Source organism: Dendropsophus ebraccatus, chromosome 2, assembly GCF_027789765.1.
Source record: "Dendropsophus ebraccatus isolate aDenEbr1 chromosome 2, aDenEbr1.pat, whole genome shotgun sequence".
NCBI classification, from domain to species: Eukaryota; Metazoa; Chordata; class Amphibia; order Anura; family Hylidae; genus Dendropsophus; species Dendropsophus ebraccatus.
The window spans coordinates 174,398,369-174,417,971 of NC_091455.1; the positions used below are offsets into that span (position 1 = coordinate 174,398,369).

The window sequence follows — 19,603 nt, forward strand, 5'->3', positions numbered from 1 at the left end:
GTGTCATGGTCTGGGGAGCAACTCCCGACATGCCCTAGTCACTATAAGGACTTGTTACCTGACTAGCTGCCCTAATTTCTTCAAGAGGTCTTTCCTGACCATCAACAGAACAATGCTCTGTGTGATTGGGCTCAGATCACTAGAAAGTGGTTGGAGGAACATGACAATGAGTTCTCCAAACTGTCTTGGCTCCCCAACTCACCAGACTATATCCTCTCTGAACATGTTAGGGATGTGATGGCACAGGCTCCCAGATCTGCTCCCACACGAAAAATGTGCACCAACTGATGGAGCCGCGGGCATGGGATGTGTCTCTTCTCATAGGCTGGGTTAACGCACGTTGCAGTTTCAGTGCAGTACTGCAGCATTTTCACTGCAACAGTACACCACTAATACTCTGTAATTAACGAAATCCTTGATGTAAGGCTAATAAAACTGAGTTCCCTTTAAATATACTGTGCAGAATTGCTATGTTATCACCTATTTGGCACTCCACCAGCTATTTATCTAATCTTAGGTTAATTATACAACGGAATATGATTAATGAAATAAAATTGGGGGCTTCTTAATTTTCTGTTGAGTTTTATTGTCTCGGTTTTATTGTCTGGATGATATGAAACCCAGTAAGCATAGAAAACGCGTCTTCACTTCTACGCCTTCAGCGGGGATCTACAAAGTACAACTGCTTATTAAAATAATGATGCACATTTAGGCAGATGGGCTGCAGACAACGGTGATGTACTCACATGCACCTTAGCCCAGCATTGTCTCCGGAGAGCTGCTGCTTTACTGTTGCTATGGTAACTCGCTATTGCTAATCACCACCACTATCTAGTTTAATTTTCATAGCGTCTTTTTGCCGTTTTAATTGGCAGTCAGAGAGTTGTTCTTTTCAAATGAGATTCAGCTGGTAAATTGTGGCTTGTCCCTTCAATGCTTTGCATTTTTTCCCCGCTGCTGATCTGGCTTTTATAAGGAAATATATGAGATTGGGCCATAAATAAGTAGAGTGACATCTTGCATGTGTCATGAGTTGCTATGCCCGCTGTCCGAGCTATTGCATGAAAAACGTCAAGCTGGAAAGAATCCCTTAGCATAAATGCACTGAATGGCTATGTTCACACATAGTATTTTGGTCAGTCTTTTATCAACCAAAACCAGGAGTGGAACTGACGGCAAAATTATAATGGAGAGATTTGCATAGTTTCTGTTCTTTCATCCCAGTCTGGTTTTGGTTTAAAAAAGAAAAAAAAAAAGACAGAAATACTATGCGAGAACATAGCCGATTTCTGATACTTGCACAGCACATCCTCACCAGCAAAGGAAATGTAATTTTTTTAAATCTAATCCACATCCAATGGACATTTTCCTGACTGATTTTAAAATCCGCAACATGCTAATTTATGTCACGATTTTGGTGCGGATTTTCCCCATTGAAATCAAGGAGGAAACAGAAATGCACAAGATTCGTAGTACTTCCCCAGCATTTTTGGGAGAAAATCTGCAACCGTCAGATTTGCTGCAGATTTTTTTTTGGAGCAAGTTATTGATCGTGTGCATCTTTTCTTGGAAAATTATAAAAAAATTTCTGTCTTAGGCTATTTTCCCTTTACAGAATATGCAGCGGAATTTCAAACGGAGGCCCCGCGGTGGTCTCCACTTGAAGTTCCGCCAGTCCCATAGACTAAATTATATTCTCAAACGAAATCCGCCATCAATTCTATGGGACAGGCAGAACTTCAAGTGAAGTCCGCTACGTTTGAAATTCCACTGCATATTGTAGTGGGAACATACCCTAAGCGTGGGTTTACATGTACCAGAATCGCAACGGATTTCAGCGATTCCCAGTACTGTCATTTGAATAGGTTTACTCGCAGTGGAATTTTCATTTTGCTGCGAGTATGTAAAGCGCTATCCCCCTTAACCTACTTTACCGGTCCGCGCTCCGGTCTGCTTCTGTGGCTCCCGCCTCCCTGACGTCCCGCTTAGCCAGTCAGTGCACTGTCCCACAGCAGCCACTGATTGGCTGAGCCGCTATGTTCACACACTGATGAAATTGAATGGATGGCTGCCATTTAATGACAAATAACGGCCTTTGTTTTAAAATAACAGCAATTATTTACCATTATATGGCGGCCATCCACTCTATTTCAACAATGTGTGAACAGATCCTTTCTGTGTTTTCAATCCACTCCTGGTGTTTGTTGCAAAATACTGAGCAAATACTGAGCAAAAATATAGTTTGGGAACATAGCAATAAGCTGTCATTTTAAGGTAAAAATATGGCCATATTTTCAATATAATAATGTGCTCCACTGAATTTATGAAATTGGCCGGCAGTGCATACACCGTATAGAAGAACAACTATAAATGAGTCTTAAAATCAAAGAATGAAACATTCTTATTATTTACCACCTGCTTTTGCACAATACAGACATTTTTTTTCACCTGTTCGCACACACTTTTATTCTCAATCGAAGTTAGGTGGGGTTCCGTTCTTTTAATCAGTTTTTTGTAAAAACAGATGGAAAAACGAATGTATTTGTGTGCATCCATTTTGATCTGTTTTTCCATTGACTTTCATTATAAAAAAAAGGAACCAAAATGAATCAATTTTATTTAGCGTACACAAAAATGTGGCCAACAAAGTTTGTGTACATTAAAAAATGTAGGTGCTTTAACCTTTTTTTTAAATAATGGAAGGCAATGGAAAAATGAATCAAAATGGATGCACACAAATGCATCCATTTTTTCATCACCTTTTCATCTGTTTTTTTTTTTTTTGTAAAAACAGATGAAAAAAATGTAGTGTAAACCCAGCCTTATGTTCGTATTTAGCTTTAATTTTACTGTGAGTAAAAATAGCCTCAAGAGCTAAATGTGCTAAATAATAGATTTGTATCCCAGTACCAACCTAACCAGGACACAGAATGAGGTCCTTACACTACATGACCACAATTGTTATATCGTAACTTAGTAGTTACATTGTTTACATTGTATGGTTACAGTTGTGATACTATTGTCTGGAAAAAAAAAACTTATATAGACATCCTTACAACACAGAGAAATAATACCTGAAACACTAGTCAAGCCAGTTTCCATGACAACTTGAGGCATGCTGATATCACCGCTGAAAAGATCCCTTATGGTTGTCAAGGGAATTGGATAATAAGTGATGTCATAGAGATAGAAAAGACTACATTACAGGAGACCTTTTGGTCTCGTGGCTACTTTAAAGGTTATTGTGAGTCATTGTTGTTGTTTTTTTTTTTTAATTTTTATTATTTTGTTGTTGAATATTTAAAAAAGAAAACAAAAAGCGAATTTAATTGTTTCCATGGTCCAACCAGTGACCAGAATCCAGGATTAGCGTTGAGTGGACTTACTAAACTCCTCGGGTTCGCAAATATTCTCCGAACCAGAACGCTCGGCATTGGACTCCTGGTGGAAGGAGAAGTTGGATGCCCTAAGGAGTCAATTGCAAGTTCAGCAAGTCCGCTCAACACTATTTAGGATGCAATCACACCCCTATACTTGTGGAGCATAAAATTGGTCTGCTACATAATAATGACAACCTGTACATATATTTAGGCAATAAGAATATAAAAAGCTGCATGATCTAGTCACCCAGTGTCTACATGGGGATACACAATGCATTGTCATTGCTAAATGTTAGGTTAAAGTCTGGTGGTAACGTACAGGTGCAGCATGTTAGAAGGATTAGGAACTGCAATAGGAGGCATCATGCTCAGTGCCACAGGCATGGGCAGATAGCTGATAGAGAGCGAAAACAAATGATAACCATCTCTTAGCTAATGGATGTTTGCATGTTTATAAAATTATGTTGGCTTAAAGCTTACTCAAGAAAGTAATATTTTTTTCATTTTTGTTAATACATTGCTTTAATATTACTTACTTTGTTATATAACTTTATTAAACTAAATGTAGTTTTTTTTTTTTTAACGCATCATTGAGTGGCAGCAGTAAGGGGCGACACGGGTCTCTCTGCTGCCACCTACGTTAGTATTTGGAACTGCAGATACAGTTGATAGAGAGCAGGGTGCCCCCTCCATGTACTGTATATTCATATTAGAATGATACAGGGGGAAAGTACCTCTTTAAAGTGGAATATATTATATTATAATATATTATATATATATATATATTATATATATATTATAAATGTAGGCACATTATTTTTTAAGTCAACTTCAAACATAAAGATAAAGACTTGACATGAAAGAAAAACTATCTGCAGGTTTCTGCAAATGAACCTGCTGATAGTTTCTAGTGGCCACTTACCTCCTCTTACTGGCGCCAGTCTTATTACACTTGTAAGTCTTATTATTACACTTATTCAGTCTTAGGGTACAAACCCACTTGACGTATTTGCTGCGTGAATCAGTCTTAAAAATAAGCAGGCAAAACGCAGGTTGGCTTTATACAATTGTTCTGTGTTAAAATACGCAATTGCGTATTTTTGAAGCATGAAGCTACATGCGTTTTTCGCACAGGTTGTTAACAACTGATGCTTTGCTAACAACAAGCTTCATGCTTCAAAAATACGCAATTGCGTATTTTAACGCAGAACAATTGTATAAAGCCAACCTGCGTTTTGCCTGCTTATTTTTAAGACTGATTCACGCAGCAAATACGTCAAGTGGGTTTGTACCCTTAAAAATAGGCAAATTAACCCATTAGGAGCATGGGTTCCTTGGCACCGTTCGGCAGGCTTCTATATGCCATGTAACACATACAATTCTTAGGGTCCTATTAGATGGTCTGATGGCGGCCCGGTCAATAATGTAAACGAGCGCCGATCCGCTAGAGCTGAGTCTATTACCCGGCTTGATAATTGATTTAGCAAGGGCTTCATGGACAGTCCTGAACTGTGTACATTACCTGTCTATGCTCCTGGTATTCTTTTGCCCTCTGCTTGCTTCTTGGAGCCGACGCTGTAGCTTTTCTTAACTGACAGGCCGCTTAGCCAATGACTGGCCATGGTGCTCCCAGCCAGTGGTTGGCTGACTGTCAGTTCAGAAACCACTCTGAAGCTACAGTGGCAGCTCCGGGAAGCGAGCAGAGGGCAGAATAACACCAGAAACAGAGCAAGGTAACTTATACAGTTTTTTTTTTTTTACACAATCTTTGGCCCCGCATCAGTATTACACGTAGCTATGCGCGGTTGCCGGATGACGATTTTAGGTGAAGGACAAAATAAATTTTTGGGCCACTAAAATAGGCAGCTTAAGTGCCATATTACACATTACAAACAGTGATAATCATCTGAATCGGACGGATATGGCCGATAATCGCTCTGTGTAATAGGGCACTTGGGCTGCCTAGTTTTAGTTTCCCAAAAATAAATCCTTGGGCGCAAGTTGTTGTGTTTATGTTACATTCAAAGAATTGTTTAGGCAACAGCCCTTCATCAGGTTAACTGTCAGAGCGCTGTAAGGAGGGGACAGATGAACCTGTCATACATGCAGAGCATGCTCAGTCTAGAATTGGGTGGATGGAGAAATGCTGCCTGTACTCTATTTATTCATTTGTAGTTTCAACCTGCCAGACGCAATCGCCCAGACTTATCAATGCTGCTTACCAGTAAAAGACCAAGAGCTGTGCTCTCCCATGTCTATGTTCTACAATATCAACCTATACTCAGGACCCACCTAGGATGTCTCTCTACCAGCCCTATTCCCAAGCCCCACAAAATATCCACAATGTGGCTTATATTACAGTGTGGAACCCCACTGTCCTGTGAATGGAACTAGTTATTTACTGTGATGTGTCCAGGAAACAAGAAAGAAGAATAAAACAAGGTCAATAACAAGGGCTGTTTAAAAGTAATTCCAGGAATACCACGACATGTCAATAGGGGCTTCAAGTAATAAAAGTTCCAGCCACAACAAGGCTCAGTCATTTCCCTAGAGGCCAAATCCATGTGAACCAGTGACTGCTGGGGTTATTCTACAAATCCAATGAAAAGCTGATATAACCTGAGAGCACAATACCAGCAAACCTAGGAAGGTGGGCCCTGAGAATAAAATATATTATCATGTAGCCGGCCCAATGTGCCCCCATGTGACTAGAGGTTTCATTAGTAGAGATCTGTGTCAGCAAACTCCAACATATCTGGAGAACCAACATGTAACCTTTCATAACCCCAAAGGGAGAAATTAGATTACGTTTGCTTTTTAACAGCCACAAGGCATTTACATGCTCATTTAGCTAAACCGTGAGGGTTTTTGAATTGCATAGAATTGGCCCCATTTTCCTTTTTTACTCTATACTTTAGGCATAAAAAATAAACACTTCAATTTGCTACCAAAACAGTTGTGGATCTTAGACAGTTGGGTGAAAAATTTCCTATGAGCCACTTACAAGTACTTGAGTGGTGCCAATATGTCTGGTGAGTGTCAGATGATGAAAATTTTAAATGGCGTGCTAACATAGAGGCAGACCATGCAAATGTTATAAGGGCCATGCTGAGAGAGGGTCCTGCAGTTAACTGCTTAAAGGAGAAGTCCGGTGAAAATTTTTATTGAAGTATTGTATTGACCCCAAAAGTTATACAAATCCCCAATATACACTTATTATGGGAAATGCTTATAAAGTGCTTTCTTCCCTGCACTTACTACTGCATCAAGGCTTCACTTCCTGGATAACATGGTGATGTCACGACCCGTCTCCCAGAGCTGTGCGGGCTGTGGCTGCTGGAGAGGATGATGGCAGGGGGATACTGAGGGGCACAGGGCACTGGGGGGACACTGAGCATCCCCAGGGAAAAAAAGCATATACCGTAATAAGTGTACATGATTTGTATCACTTTTGAGGGGCAATACAATACTTTAATAAAAATTTTCGCTGCACTTCTCCTTTAACATGCTTCCTGTCATATAATTATGGCTTTTCTTGGAGATTGTATGAATCCTTAAAGTGTACCTGTCGTTATAACTTTTTAAATCAAACAGTAGATGTGATATAAAGCAAGTCTGCAATTTACATTTATCATTTTTTTTCGTGGGAAAACACAGCACTTCCTGTTTTCTGAAGCATCTGAAAACAGGAAATCCAGTGTTTCCCAGGCCAACCATGTCAGAAAAAAGATTGTACTCCCCCCACAGCTCCCCACCAGACATGCTACAATGACGTGCCAATCACTGGTCACATGTGGTCCTGGCCAGACCCCCTTCTAAGTTTTACTGTTGGATTGAATGATTGGGGGTTATGGTAGTAGTATGGACTCAGATACCTTTATATTACTTTAAAAAGTCCGGCCATTTGTAAAATCTGGCAGCCGGCAGGGACAGGGGGGAATTTGATAACGAAGACAAATTTACCCCCCCTCGTGCCCGCGGTGAGTGGCAGGACCAGCCCCAAGACCCCCGCCGGGCTCCGGGATCTCCAGCGCTGCACACGCCACAACCCAGCTGATGGACTGGCCGCTCAGCCAATCAGTGACTGGGGCGGGAGTCCACTCCAGTCACTGATTAACTGAATGGCCAGTGCATCAGTTGGGACAGGCATTTTCCCCCAAACTCAAGGTAAAAATGTCTTCTGGCGGGGGTCCCGAGGCGGGTCCCAATGCTCACTGCGGGCATGGGGAGGGTTAAGTTCATACTTGTTATCAAGTTCCCCTTGCCGGCTGACAGATTTTAAAGAAGGATGGAATTTTCCTTCTAAAGTACATCTGATGGACCTCTCAGTAGGGGTAAGACCAATTCTCAGAATTACCCTGGGCCATTACATCTGTGTATGCCCCACTGGACCCTGTTGATGTTTGTTATTCTTCTTTTTTCCATTATAAAATGTACCATTTAGACTTTTGCAGTTTAAGTATTTTAGCAAGAACCAGTTTTTAACCATATTTTAGTAAGAGAAGGACGGAAGGTCGTGCTCTGTTGCTGAAAATGTGAGAAAAAGCTACTCATTGATATAGTGGTAGATTTATTGAGTGGCCTCTCAGCAGAGGTGGAATAACACAGCCATCGTGCTGGGCTTGGAATATGCAGAAAAGCCGTGAGCTGAATTAAATGTGATATTTAAGGAAAGGTTTGAGGTTACACTAGATGATAACGCACTGGCCTATGTAGGTCAATTGGTTTTGAAGTATTAATCCTTATTTCCATCATGATATAAAAAAAATAATAAAAAGTTCACCGAAAGGATAAATATAATATATGGCAGAGAGTCCTCTTATTTTATGCTAAGTAAATTGAAGGAAACCTGAGAATGTTGATCTTTCGTTTCAGTAAATGAACTGCTTAGGTTCCTCAGATGACTGGCTTATTCCATGCTGTGAATATAGTCTGTTACCAAGTTAAGGATATTTCCATGCATAATTGATTTTTTCGGAATCACATGTACACCAGAGAGGGCTGATTTTATCTCTCCGGGATCCACCACCTTTGGCTAAAGCCAAGCGCTTTCTATGTGAAAATTGTATTTGCTTTCATTGCTGCATCATTAAATGAATTTAACAAAAACCCACACACGGCTCTCCAATGTTTCCATTGTGGCTACAAAGCTTTCTTATAATGTGAGACGCTAGGGATAGAATAAGGCAGAGCATACACAGCTCCCAAGGTTGTGATCATTTTAAGCCTATTCACCCAGAGTGCCCCAAAGGCCCCATAGAAACCCACTTTGTGGCACAGTTTCACCAGACATGGAATAGTTTGTAATATGGAGTATGTCCAGTTAACTCTTATGTACTTTGTGCCTAAAATTAAGTCCAATCCTATATGTCGTCAATACTCAGTGTTGTCTCATCCTGTAGTCATACTCCTTTCTATGTGCACATTACTTGTATACACGCATTTGTTAGATTAGCAAGAGATATAAAACAGAGGAAGAAGCACATGGCAGCAGAATACACAGGGATTAATTGTAGTCTTTTATCAGGGGCGTAACTAGAAATGGCTGGGCCCCATAGCAAACCTTTGATTGGGGCCCCCCCTACCCCAAATCCACCCCCACCCCTGACCGACCACTACGCCATCAACACACCCAGATCTACACAGGTTCTGGACTCCATATAAATTACAGTGCAGTTACATCAGGTGACTCACAGGGGACGTCTTCTCTGATCGGAGTTCTTCCCTTTTCATCATCTTCTCCATCTGTCCTGGGCCGTTATGAGAACTTCTCGGAGCCACGAATCCACAGAATCTGCCAGACAGACATATTAGGCTCCTCACACTGACACCATCCTTATCTCTATACAAACTGCACATCTGTAATGGCCCCTTTGTACCCTCTTTCAGTGAGTAGCCCTGACTCCTTGTATAGGAACATATATATATATATATATCCCTTATAGTATATGCCCCCCTCTGTGTAGACAGCTTATAGATTGCCCCTTGTTCAGTGCTCCGTATAGATGGCCCCATGTGCATCACCTATATCAGGGGTAGGGAACCTCGACTCTCCAGCTGTTGCAAAACTACAACTCCCATCATGCCTGGACAGCTAAAGCTGTAGTTTTGCAACAGCTGGAGAGCCGAGATTACTTCTGTGTAGTCCTCTTAGAGATGACCCTGTATGTTGTCCACTCCCCCATATAGCCCCCTTATGTTGTCCAGCCCCCATAAAGCCCCCTTATGATGTCCAGCCCCCCCCCCGTATAGCTCCCAGTGTTGTCCATCCCCATCCCACATAGCCCCCAGTATTATGCATCCCCAGCCCCTACATAGCCCCCAGTATTGTGCATCCCCAGCCCCCACATAGCCCCCAGTATTGTGCATCCCCAGCCCCCACATAGCCCCCAGTATTGTCCATTCCCTTCCCCACATAGCCCCCAGTATTGTGCATCCCCTTCCCCACATAGCCCCCAGTATTGTGCATCCCCAGCCCCCACATAGCCCCCAGTATTGTGCATCCCCTTCCCCACATAGCCCCCAGTATTGTGCATCCCCAGCCCCCACATAGCCCCCAGTATTGTCCATCCCCTTCCCCACATAGCCCCCAGTATTGTCCATCCCCAGCCCCCACATAGCCCCCAGTATTGTGCATCCCCTTCCCCACATAGCCCCCAGTATTGTGCATCCCCTCCCCCACATAGCCCCCAGTATTGTGCATCCCCAGCCCCCACATAGCCCCCAGTATTGTGCATCCCCAGCCCCCAGTATTGTGCATCCCCAGCCCCCACATAGCCCCCAGTATTGTGCATCCCCAGCCCCCAGTATTGTGCATCCCCAGCCCCCACATAGCCCCCAGTATTGTGCATCCCCAGCCCCCAGTATTGTGCATCCCCAGCCCCCACATAGCCCCCAGTATTGTGCATCCCCAGCCCCCAGTATTGTGCATCCCCAGCCCCCACATAGCCCCCAGTATTGTGCATCCCCAGCCCCCAGTATTGTGCATCCCCAGCCCCCAGTATTGTGCATCCCCAGCCCCCACATAGCCCCCAGTATTGTGCATCCCCAGCCCCCACATAGCCCCCAGTATTGTGCATCCCCAGCCCCCACATAGCCCCCAGTATTGTGCATCCCCTCCCCCACATAGCCCCCAGTATTGTGCATCCCCATCCCCACATAGCCCCCAGTGTTGTGCATCCTCAGCCCCCATATAGCCCCCAGTGTTCCCCTCTGATAAAAATAAACAAAATACAACTCACCTAACCACACGCTCCCCCGTCGGTCGCCGGTCTCTTCTTCTCTCTTCCTCCGACCAATAAGCCGCTCCCTGCTGAAGTCCCAGGTAGCGCCATCACTGAGCTCAGGCTGCGCCCCGGTGGCTGGGACTTCCTGTACAGGGAACGCAAACCGGAAGTCCCAGCCGCCGCGGCGCTCAATGATGGCGCTGCCCGGGACTTCGGCAGGGAGCTGCACATCGGGCAGAAACTCTTGTGATCGCAAGCAAAACGCTGCTTGCGGTCACAAGAGTGATTGACAGCGCGGGAAGCCTATGGTTTCTCGCACTGTCAATCACGTCACTTAACACCCGGGAGGCCCGCTCGGCCCCCGGGTGCTTCAGAAAGTCAGCTCTGGGGGGCCCAGGCCACGGGCCCCCTGGTGCCAGGGGCCCGTAGCGGCCGCTACGGCTGCTACGGCGGTAGGTCCGCCCCTGTCTTTTATCATATAGACGGATAGCTGCAGACACAAATTATAGGGCATTTTTTTTAAATTAAGACTACAGTGTTCGCTCAACTTATAGAGAACCCAGAAGTAGTATAACCGCTACCAAACCAAGGTGGTTTCGATGGTGGGTGCTCAGCTTATACATAGTCTATAAAACGTCACCTTTACTTCAAAACGCCTAGCAGGATGGCAGAGGCCGCTCACTCCTGGCCCACGACCATTTTGCCTTGAGGGCACGAAATGGTTATGGGTCTGGAATGAGGGTTCTCTGACATCCTTCTATGCTTTTTCTGTGAAATAAAGGTGACATTTTATGGTGAGTGCCGCTGAGGACTTTCGTTATTTGGAATTACAATGGCCTCAGGTTACTATATTTTTAACATACAGAGGTCCTTTCTGAGCCATTGTAACTGGAGACCAGACTCAACTTACAACGCTACAGACAGTGCTGCACATGTAAATAGCTAGATGATCAATCAATAGAAGTAGCCATTTTACTGATAAAACCCCAGAATTTCTGCATGCAGTGATAGGCTGTCTAGTATCTCCTCCCTACAGTACAGTGTAAGGCAGGGTTCACACACAGTATGTTTCAGTCAATATTTGGTCAGTATTTTGCAACCAAAACAAGGAGTGGATTGAAAACACAAAAAGACTCTGTTCACACAATGGTGAAATTGAGAGGATGGCCACTATATAACGATAAATAACGGTCATTATTTCAATACAACAGCCGTTGTTTTTAAATATCAGCAAATATTTACCGTTATATGGCGGCCATCCACTCAATTTCAACATTGTGTGAACAGAGCCTTTCTGTGTTTTTAATCCACTCCTGGTTTTGGTTGCAATATGAGGACCATAATACTGACTGAAATATACGTAGTGTGTGAACCCAGCCTAATACTACATGTCCTGTACTGCTGTGTGTGTGTCTAGTATCTCCTCCCTACAGTAAAGTGTGATACTACATGTCCTGTACTGCTGTGTGTGTCTAGTATCTCCTCCCTACAGTACAGTATGATACTACATATCCTGTGCTGCTGTGTGTCTAGTATCTCCTCTCTACAATACAGTGTGATAATACATGTCCTGTACTGCTGTGTGTCTAGTATCTTCTCTCTACAGTACAGTGTGATACTACATGTCATATGCTGCTGTGTGTCTAGTATCTTCTCTCTACAGTACAGTGTGATACTACATGTCCTGTACTGCTGTGTGTGTCTAGTATCCCCACCCTACAGTATAGTGTGATACTGCATGTCCTCTGCTGCTGTGTGTCTAGTATTTCCTCCCTACAGTACAATGTAATACTACATATCCTGTACTGCTGCGTGTGTAGTGTATCACCACCCTACAGTATAGTGTGATACTACATTTCCTGTACTGCTGTGTGTGTCTAGTATCCCCACCATACAGTACAGTGTGATACTACATGTCCTGTACTGCTCTGTATCCAGGGGCGCCGCAATCATGAGGCGACCTGAATCGTCTGCCTCAGGCGGCGCCACCAGCTATCATCATGGGGGCGGCATTCAGTGGCAGATTATAATATGAGCGGTTCGGGCGGCCGCCCACATTATAATCCGCCACTGACTGTACCCAGGGCCGCTTTAACCAGAGGGCACATGGTGCACGTGCACCGGGCCCCCTGGTTAAAGGGGCCCCCCCGAGCAGGCCGGCCGTTGCTATGTGCGACCAGTGCGGTCGCACAGGGCTCCGGCCACCAGCCTGTCAGGGGGGAGCGCCATGGATGGGTAATCTACTTACCCCTCCATGGCGCCCCCTGCAGGGCCCCCCCGTCCGCCGCTGCCCCCGTCCGCTGCTGCTGCGGCGCTTCAGCGCTGCAGCAGCAGCGACACTGACAGAGAGAGAGCCATTGGCTCCCTCCCTGTCAGTCACTCACTCTTGTGGCCGCACTTCCTGCGGTCACAAGAGGCCGCGCTATCCCTCTAGCGCCCGACGTCACTGGAGCGTCGGCGCGAGGGTAAGGGGAGTGCAGCCTCTTGTGACCGGAGGAAGTGCGGCCACAGGAGGGAAGAGAAGAGGAACGCGTGGACCCAGGTGAGTAACAGTGTTTGTTTTTTTCAATGTTATATGGGAGGGGGAGCTATATACTACGGGGGGGGGGGGGCACAGGGGGCTATATACTATTGGGGAGCACAGGGGGCTATATACTATGGGGGAGAACAGGGGGCTATATACTATGGGGGAGAACGGGGGCTATATACTATTGGGGAGCACAGGGGAGCTATATACTATGGGGGAGCACAGGGGGCTATATACTATTGGGGAGCACAGGGGAGCTATATACTATGGGGGAGAACAGGGGGCTATATACTATGGGGGAGAACGGGGGCTATATACTATGGGGGAGAACGGGGGCTATATACTATTGGGGAGCACAGGGGGGCTATATACTATGGGGGAGAACGGGGGCTATATACTATTGGGGAGCACAGGGGGCTATATACTATGGGGGAGCACAGGGGAGCTATATACTATGGGGGAGCACAGGGGAGCTATATACTATGGGGGAGCACAGGGGAGCTATATACTATGGGGAGCACAGGGGGCTATATACTATGGGGGAGAACAGGGGGCTATATACTATGGGGGAGAACGGGGGCTATATACTATTGGGGAGCACAGGGGGGCTATATACTATGGGGGAGAACGGGGGCTATATACTATTGGGGAGCACAGGGGGGCTATATACTATGGGGGAGAACGGGGGCTATATACTATTGGGGAGCACAGGGGGCTATATACTATGGGGGAGAACGGGGGCTATATACTATTGTGGAGCACAGGGGGCTATATACTATGGTGGAGCACAGGGGGCTATATACTATGGGGGAGCACAGGGGGCTATATACTATGGGGGAGCACAGGGGAGCTATATACTATGGGGGAGCACAGGGGGCTATACACTATGGGGGAGCACAGGGGAGCTATATACTATTGGGGAGCACAGGGGAGCTATATACTATTGGGAAGCACAGGGGGCTATATACTATGGGGAGCACAGGGGGCTATATACTACTGGGGAGCACAGGGGGCTATATACTATGGGGGAGCACAGGGGGCTATATACTATGGGGGAGCACAGGGGGTTATATACTATTGGGGAGCACAGGTTAGCTATATACTATTGGGGAGCACAGGGGCTATATACTATTGGGGAGCACAGGGGAGCTATATACTATTGGGGAGCACAGGGGTCTATATACTATGGGGGAGAGCACAGGGGGCTATATATTATGGAGAGCACAGGGGGGCTATATACTATTGAGGGGGAGCACAGGGGGGCTATATACTATTGGGGGAGAGCACAGGGGGGCTATATACTATTGTGGGAGAGCACAGGGGGGCTATATACTATTGGGGGAGAGCACAGGGGGCTATATACTATTGTGGGAGAGCACAGGGGGGCTATATACTATTGTGGGAGAGCACAGGGGGGCTATATACTATTGTGGGAGAGCATAGGGGGGCTATATACTATTGGGGGAGAGCACAGGGGGGCTATATACTATTGTGGGTGAGCACAGGGGGCTATATACTACTGGGGAGAGTGCACAGGGGGGCTATATACTAATGGGGGAGCGCACAGGAGGGCTGTATATAACTGGAGGAGCACATGAGGGTCTATATACTACAGGGACACCTTAAAACTATGGAGGCACAGAGGGGTGTAACTATGTAGGAGTACAGAGGGGTGTAACTACTGTATAGGGGTACAAGGGACCTAACTACTGTATGTGTTGGAGCCTAAAATATTTGTCTGGCAGATTCTGGAGAGAAGATTCACAGCCAGGAGAAGACTTCAAGGTGGCCCACGCTGGATGGAGAGAAAAAGAAAAGGTGACAGACTCTGATCGGAGAAGACGCCTCCGGTGAGTCACTGGATGTAACTTCACTCTGTTATAGGCTTGTACTGATAGGGGTCATGGTGTGGCGGTATTATGTAATCGTATCAATGGTGATATCTTTCTGTTTTGTTTAGTGCAGTTTTTATGTAATATGTAATCACTGAATGGTGGAAATAGTGTTATAAGGTAACTACTGTATGTATTGGGGCTCTTGATACAGTGTGGGGGCAAATTCAGTACATTATACAATGTGCAGAAAGGTAAGGGGGGGCCCACTCTTAAGGGAGGGGGGAGAGGGGGACCATCTATAAGGGAGGGGGGAGAGGGGGCAGTAGTGGATTATAATGTGGGCGGATTGACGGGGGGGGGGGGGGGGGGGCGTCATTCTATAGTTCGCCTCGGGCAGCAGAGAGGCTAGAATCACCCCTGTCTGTATCTAGTTTTTCCTCTCTACATTACAGTGTGATACTACATGTCCTGTACTGCTCTGTATCTAGTTTTTCCTCTCTACAGTATAGTGTGATACTACATGTCCTGTACTACTCTGTATCTAGTTTTTCCTCTCTACAGTACAGTGTGATACTACATATCCTGTACTGCTCTGTATCTAGTTTTTCCTCTCTACAGTACAGTGTGATACTGCATGTCCTGTATGCTGTGTGTCTGGCATCTCCTCTCTACAATACAGTGTGAGGCTATGTTCACACAAAGTATATTTTCGTAAAACCATGGCCGTTGTACAACGGCCGAGATTTATACGAAAATATACGTGCCATTGCTGCCTATAGAATCCTGTCTGGAGCGTATGCACATAGTATACGCTCCGGCCGAGATCCCTAGCGGCACCGCAAACAACTGACATGTCAGTTTTATGCGGCCGCTATTCATTAAATAGCGGTCGCAGAAAACCCTGTCAGTGCACACTATGGAGCCAGTGGCTCTGGCCGCTCGCTCCATAGTGTACTGTGGGGAGTTCTGATGCGGGCGCATTCGGCGGTACTGCAGTACTGGCTGGGATGATCTTTTCAGTGACCTGGTCACAGAACAGCCGGTCTCTTACAAAGTGTGCACTTAGCCTAATACTACATGTTCTGTACTGCACTTTACCTGTGCCAGGATGAGTTGCTCTTTTGGGCACCAGATGATGGCAGCTTCATGTTATTTTTCTGGGACCCTGTGTGATCTGTACAGGACTCTGAAACGCTCCTTCTACAACGTTTTCTACATAGAAAGTAATTTACAGTCTCCAGTAGCTCTTTCTGTTGTATGTAAGGACTTGCTTTATTCTTATTAGTTATCTGCTTATTTTTCTTTAAATCTTCATTTTTTTTCTTATTTTGGGATGACACTATGAGTGCTTCAGAGCCAGTTAGAGTTTTGGTCTCAAGATACAATATTTTTAACGTACTGTAGTCATCTTGGAACCAATTAATATTGTGACTCGAGAGATCACTGTATTTATAAAGTTGCTTAAAAGCGGATGAATCTAACCTGCCGATAGCCCCCTATTGTGCATGGGGCACTGAGGTGGAGGGTATGTCTCTTACCTTCCTTCTCAGCACCATTCCTATGCAGTTAGCAGTGTAATCCTTGGTCTGGAGCACTGTTAGGTGAGCCGGCCCGTCCGCTCCATTAATTATCATTAGAAGGAGCGGGTCAGCTCAGCGGGATGGGGCAGTGTTCCTAACACTGTTCTGGATTATGGGTATGGGCACACTAAGGAATTTCTGTGAAAACTTCAAGTGGAAGTCCATAGACTCAATCATATTTGCCAGCTAATTCCGCCGTCTGTCCATCCAAAGAATTCACATGAAGTCTCATTGGAAATTCCTTAGTGTGCACATATCCTAACTCCAGATCAACTGCACGAGAATGGTGCCCTATGTGCAATAGGAGGCTATCATTAGGTGAGATTTGTCTAACCTGCTGATAGTTCCCCTTTAATTTTTCATTTCATGTGCATCGGAGCAATAAAAAGTGGTTGTGCAGGTAGGCATAACATATAAAATATCAATAAAAGCGGAGAGCCCCTGCAGGTCAAATACATGGTATATGCAATCAGGCACACTTATGAAAAGAGAATCTCAGTATCGTTCACAGTGTTTATTAGAGATGAGCGAACCTGGAGCATGCTCGAGTCCATCCGAACCCGAACTTTTGGCATTTGATTAGCGGTGGCTGCTGAACTTGGATAAAGCCCTAAGGCTATGTGGAAATCATGGATATAGTCATTGGCTGTATCCATGTTTTCCAGACAACCTTAGAGCTTTATCCAAGTTCAGCAGCCCCCGCTAATCAAATGACGAATGTTCGGGTTCGGATTGACTCGAACCCGAACCCGGTTCGCTCATCTCTAGTGTTTATACATTGAGAGTGTTTGCTGCTTGCCAGTTGTCTCTCTGTGAATATAGCTGTAACTATAGGGAATAGAGATGAGCGAATCTCGAGCATACTAGAAGTTAGAAGACTAACCTGCTATTATCTTTCCATTTACTTCCCTTCATCCTTTGCATGTATTTGCTAAATGTTCATTTTAATTCATATGTAAATGAATTAGGTGGTTTGGTGCACCGAGGGTGGTACTACGGCCGTCAGTGCCGCATTCCTTCTCAGTGATGAGCACCAGGGGGACGTCACTGCAGGGTGCGGCCTCTGTTATCATAATGTAATGGCCAAAGCCTATGATTTTTATAATATACCTCCTAGTGCCTTGGCTTTTACATGGCAGAACATGGAAGTGTTTCTCATATGGCTTCAGGTGGTATATTGTGTAGTAATAAACACTGTAGTGGAGCTGTGCAGTGATATATATATATATATATATATATATATATATATATATATATATATATATATTTATTTATTTATTTATTTATTTTTAGTAAACTGAATGATTTGTACAAAGCCCAGAAGTTATATACATTTATTTCACTCAAAGTCATAATATATTGAATCCTTTCTGACAAACTTAATTCTCCCTTGTCTCCTGTCACTTTTTCTAATAAGTACAAATCAACTTGTGCATTTGTGGTCAAACAGTGCCATCTACCGTTACTTTTTGGTATTGCTCTGTATGCACATTAAGTCCCTGTCCACACCCTTCATATTGATGACATTATAAACTGCACCAGAGGAACACGATTATTCATCACAGTAGTAAAAGACTTACGGTATGTCCATGGATACTTACATTTAATGGTGGCTGATAGTCCTAACAATCATTTATTCTTGACCTATCTTTAAGTTATACATAACAATTTAAACCAATAAATAAGTTAAACCAATAGATATCTGATCTAGAAATTTATTTTTATAAGGTATTTGAATTAAAAAAAAAAAATAAAAATACAGCTTTATACTAAAGCTACAAAGTGACTTTATGTGCTGAACCCTCCCCATTGTGTTTCATCCTTTTAGCTTACAAATGTGGTGCAATACATTCTGGTAGCAACAGCGCCATCTTCAGGCCCAAAATAGAAAATGTATGTAACAAAATTCTGATATTTTTTTATGCATTACTGCTTTTGTCATGGATATGTTACAGATTTTTTTTTTTTTTTTTTACAGATTTTACCACTTCCATTGTGGCAGGGGTGCTTACTGCAGCTTCTGTAGCACAATCCGCTGCTTTATCTCTATGTGACCCCTGCATATTCTCTGCAAATTGTGGATTTATCTGTCAACCAGCTTAGCCTATGTTCACATCTGCCCTAAATAAAAACTGTCTAAGGCTGTGTTCCCATTACGAATTGGTCATCTAAGCCATGGATATGTCAGAAAAATCTTAAAGTGTGAGAGCACAGGTACGAGCACAGACAGAAACGAGTCCCATTCATTTTACCCGCCAAAACATTGACTACATTCAGGTCATTTTCTAAGCCTATAATATGACTTTTTTTGTCTTGGAATAAAAAGTGTGATTTTTCTACATTTTTTTAGTCCAGGGCAAAATTCATAAATGCTTGAAAATGACCTGAACATAGTTATAGTCGCTACAATCGAGCCATTGAAAAAAATGGGGCCTGTGTCTGTTCGAGCATTTTAAGATTTTTTCTGGCATTTCCACAATTTGGATGGCTAAATCTTTTTCAAAGACAGCATATGAAATTAAAGCTGAGCTTTCTGATTGGTTGATATGGGAAACAAAAAATTATTATTATTTTTTTTTATATTTTGATAAAGAGTCACTGTCATTAAAAATGTGATCAGACATGTCAAAAATTATTGATCGCAGCGGGTCTTACCTCTGAAACCTGGTGGGATCAGGACATATCGCCAAGAAGAAAGCATGGTAGCAGCACAAATTTCACAATTTTGATGTTTGGACCACACTCCGGATGTGAGCTCCCACTCCAGGAGTTCTTATCCATTGTTTCTGTGTTACTGATTGCGTCTGGGCCCTATCTCTTTCCCACCTCGACTTTTATTGGTTGAGGTTTGTTACACGATGTATATATACCACCTCCTTGTGTACTTTATTGTATACTTGACAAAGACCCTCAGGGGTCAAAACGTCGTATTCTCTGTACCGGATTATGTGAGCAAACTTGGACCTGATGACATTCTGGTTGATGTTGGATCCTCTGCTTTTTAATGCCTGCTTATATGTCTAAAGAGAGTTTTACGACAGGTATCACTGTCTTT

The 19,603-nt window shown here is 44.2% G+C and overlaps 1 long non-coding RNA gene across 1 annotated transcript in view; it reads left to right on the top strand.

The window, feature by feature from the left end:
• Positions 1-19,094, top strand: part of LOC138784769 (uncharacterized) — a 38,803-nt gene extending 19,709 nt beyond the window's left edge. Inside the window, exons 2-3 of the long non-coding RNA XR_011361935.1 lie at positions 18,377-18,441; positions 18,527-19,094. This is a non-coding gene — a long non-coding RNA (uncharacterized lncRNA). The remainder of the gene's footprint in view (positions 1-18,376; positions 18,442-18,526) is intronic.
• Positions 19,095-19,603: the final 509 nt, after the last annotated feature.